Source organism: Numida meleagris, chromosome 18 (genome assembly GCF_002078875.1).
Source record: "Numida meleagris isolate 19003 breed g44 Domestic line chromosome 18, NumMel1.0, whole genome shotgun sequence".
Lineage (NCBI taxonomy): Eukaryota > Metazoa > Chordata > Aves > Galliformes > Numididae > Numida > Numida meleagris.
In genome coordinates, this window is record NC_034426.1 from 4,755,222 (window position 1) to 4,759,447 (window position 4,226).

General features: G+C 48.4%; 1 long non-coding RNA gene across 1 annotated transcript; it reads right to left on the reverse strand.

Moving 5' to 3' along the window:
- On the reverse strand, window positions 1–3,260 carry LOC110407699. Its single transcript, XR_002443994.1, has 2 exons — window positions 3,088–3,260; window positions 1–279 (listed from the first exon to the last, which is right to left on the reverse strand). It is a non-coding gene; the product is annotated as an uncharacterized LOC110407699 (long non-coding RNA).

Genomic DNA, 4,226 nt, shown 5'->3' on the forward strand with positions numbered 1-4,226 from the left:
TTCGCTTCCACTCTCATATTTCAAGTGGAAAATTCGGTGAAAACAAAAAATTAGCAGGACATTCTTAGCCGAGTGGCAACAAGCGGTACAATCTATTAGCAACAGCCTTTGTTGTGCATGCACAGTTATTGCTGTGCGTGTTTACGGCGGGGCTGCTGAGGGATAGAGCCGTCAGCAGAGCTGAGAGGCTGTGAATCTTCTTCTCCTGGCAGCTCTGTGGTCGCAGCCCCATCGCTCCGCGTCGCCCCGAAGGAGGAGGCAGCTCCGAGCCTGCAGCCTCTGCTGAGACACAAATGCAATTTGCTGATTTTCTGAAAATGGTGTTGAAACTATATTAATCCCTGGCTCTACAGGAAAGATCAAAAGCGCCAGGCTGGCGGTGTCAGGCACGGAATGAAGTGATGTTTTGCTGGAAGAACAAAGCAAAGCGGAAACCTCCTGGCAGAAGTAACTGTGTATTTAAACCAAAACCAATGGCAGCGCAAATTGCCTTTGCTGGACCCAAACCCTTGAACACAAATGAGGACAGAAGGCCCCAGAGAGCTTCAGTGCTTCATCCCCTGTCCGAAGAAAGCTCTTCCTGAGCCATCTCTAAGCCAGCACTGCCGTCAGCCCTTCACCGTTATTGCCAGTCTGTTCCACTTCGCATCAGATGCAGCCCTGGATCTTTTTCTGCCGAGCTGCTGCCCAGCCCGTTGCGGCCCATCTGGTGTTTGTGCGAGCGGCTCGCTGCCGAGCCTCCCTGAATTTCAGCGGGTTTATGGGATTACTCAGGCCTTTCCTCCAGTTTCCCGTCACTGGGTCTCAAATCTGTTCTGAATTCGGTTTTGTGCCCTCCCGAGCGCCAATAGCCCTTCCTGAGGTGAGCCCTCTGCAGATCTAATAAACATCCAATAAACATCTCCCCTCGTCCATCACCCAGGAGGTTAATCGGAATATCAAATTGACCGGATCAAGAGGGAGCCCTGGCAGATATGCTCCTCCCTGCTGGCAGTGCACCATTGATAATCCCTCTCCAGGTACAGCCTGATTGCAATATGGAGCTGCTTCCCCGCACGCTGATGAGAATGTCATGGCAGACAGCTTGAAAAGCCTTCCTGAAGTAAAGACAGATGACAGCCTCTGCTTCTTCCTCTGGCACCAGCCCTGCCACCCTGTCGTTGGAGAAAATTAGATTGGTTTGACCCAATTTGGGCTTTACGAATTCATGTTGGCTATTACTCATTTTTCTGAGTTCTTCCAGGTGCTCGCGTAGGCTTTGTTTGCTCTCAGTGTGCTCCTCAAAATTTGAGGTAAACTAATTTGCCGCCTTCTACTTTTACAAAAGCAGGTGTTGTGTTTGCCCCATCCTACGTGTTTGCATAATCGTGTATCCAAGCATTGCTCATTGGCCCTGAAATGGCACGATGGATCCGGGAGCATCCGGGGATGGAGCTGGCAATGGGCAGACCCTTCAGAAGCATACTCCTTGGTTACAGGTGCTGGGATTCCTCTGTCCTTCTTGTGTGTGTCACTCATCTGTGTTAATTGTGTCAGACGCCAACTCACAGATGATCTGCTTAGTAAAGGCAGAACTGAGAGAGGCTTTCGCAGCACAGTCTGTCAATAGCTCTCCCTCTTCAGCCACTGACATTTTCAGAGGGGATGGTTGTTTTTTTCTGAAATTCAAGCTGACTTTTTTCCTCTGTTTTAAAATGTAAATCAATTTCTTCTAAGAAAAAAAAAAAGAGAGAAACATTTTAATAACGAGGCTGTAAAGGTTGAAAGTAATGCTTTGAAATAACTGAAGGAAGATGCTTCTTGTTACTTGAGCTCAATTCTTTTTGGAATAACCATTAACAGTTGGACCAGAGATGGTGGGAGATGACTCAAACCCTCAGATTCCATAATTTTGTTTCTCAGCAATCTAGAAACACCGAACTTGCCCTGCCACGTGCTGGCTCAGCCAGAGCACCTGGTACTGCTGCAGCTATTTCCCTGCAAGATTTCTCTGGGCCAGGAAACACCGGATTCTCACACAACTCCATCTGTATCTGCAGCAATCAATGCTGCCAGCCTGAATCCACAATGGGGAAAATTGGACGGGTATTGAGCAGAAATGTGTCTTGTCCCACGCACAGCATCTGAAAGCTTGTTTTAAATGCAAATAGGATGGGGAAGACTATGGAAATTCAATAGCGAATGTTCTGTAAGTTTCTTTCCATACAGCACGGATCATTAGGTAGAGCTTGAGCTGCCCAGAGACCTCTGGCACGAAGCAGAAATGTGGAATTAGATCTTTCTGTTTCACTCAAGTCAAAGTCCTCTCCATCGTGTGCGATGATGACGAACCCACCTACTCAGCTCCTTAAAGAAGGGGGATTTCCTTTCCCCCAGCCCCGTCATTCCAGGAACTCCTTGTTCTGGTGAAAACCTTCTCCCAGTTTCCAGCATGAATTGATTTGTGGCCGAGCTGCTCTTATGCAAACATTGTCCTTTAACTTAAGTAGCTCTTCCCTCCTTGTGTCTGGGTGATGGATGGAGAGCAGTGTTTGCCATTTCAGCTGTCTCCCACAACAGCTGCTGCTTCCAGAGGGAGAAGGATGGCGAGTATTTGTACGAACAGCTTTCTCCAAACAGCAATTGTTTCCAAGAAGTAACGATCAACTTCTTAAATTCAACACTTAAGTGCTTTTCATGGATTTGAAATTTCAGTTGGGAAACTGAGGCAGAGGGTTCATCACAAAGATAACAATTACTTTTTTCCAGAAGTGGATTGCGACCTTGTTTTGCTGCCTCGTGTTTTTCCCCTTAAATCCTGTCCTCTGCACTGCCTGGGATCTGCTCCTTCATCCCTCCACACACCTCACCTAAATCCTGCCATTTAAAATTAATATGATATTGATTAGGAGGGCTTGGAAGGACGGCAGAACATTGGCATTCTGCCGGCCTTCTCCATTTAGGCCCCAAAGTTGGGTGGCTGGAGCAGCAGGCCTGGTTGCCATAGCAACCAGCACGGCTGTCCTCTCAGTGAGGAGCAGTAGGCCGCAGGGCCTTGGTGCCAAGCAGTGTTACCAGGCCTGCGAAAGCCATCCGGGATCCCCTTACCCCATGGGTAGCAGGGCCTGGCCACAGAACTGGGCATGAGCAACATCTCCAGAAATGTCCGTTGTGTCATCTTGGGCCAGGCGCTACCTGGGAAGCTCTCGTGTCCTCCTGGAGAAGAGCAGCGGACCAATCGAGATGTCCTCTGGGGCAACCTGGGGTTTTGTGACATCTCAGGTGGCAGTACAGAATCATGAACTCATAGAATCATTGGGTTGGAAAGGACCTTACAGCCCGTCCTGTCCCAGCCCCTGCTGTGGGCTGGGTGCTCCCTGCCACATCAGACTGCCCAGAGCCCCATCCATGGCCTTGAACATCTCCATTAGATACCCTGCAGTGGGGCTAGGCCCATTTGTTGGCTTTTCCTACTGCATCCCAAGGCAAGAATCTGTACAAATAGCATTTCTGTCTCTGAGCATCCCATGCACCCCAAAACCTGAGCTTCAATCTCCTTTTACACCACGGAACGTACAGAGCATGTGAGGAGGAGAAGGTGGTGTGGGTCCTGTGTAAGACAGACTGCCTTTGTCCCCAGGTTGCTCCAGATTGTCTGTAATTATGCCGAGGGATGCATGCCACGATAATTGTTGATTATTTGCAGCTCCTGTGGGACTGCTTCCTTGGGAAAGAAAGGCAAGGAGCCCACACGTAGCAGAGACAAGAAATTGAGATCAGCAACATATTTCTGGAACAGACTCAAGCACTGAATAAATACATGAATAAATTAAATAAATAAAAGGTAGGGGGGAAGGAGCGAGATGGCCTTGCTGTGTCAAGATAACTGTACCTTGTCCCCTTGCTCTGCAAACTCTGTTGAGCAGATTTATTAGTTTTAATTAACAGGAGGGGGAAAAAAAAGGAACTGGGAATACATCCAAATTCCAACTCAGAAAATCACTGCTCCTTCCTCAAGATTGAGAGAGAAAGAGGGTGAATGACCAGAATAATAATCAGAGAGGAGATCTGGGTGCCAAGAAAGCCGTTTCTCCGCCCAGCCTTTGCACTGGCTCCTAGTATCAGGACAAACTTGCTTAGAGCTGAATGGGAAATCCCAGCAGTGCTGTAATTTAGGGCTCGTGCCTGCGTGAAGTTCAGAGTGGGTCAGGTGCAACCTATCAGCACCTTTCATTCAATAGAAATGT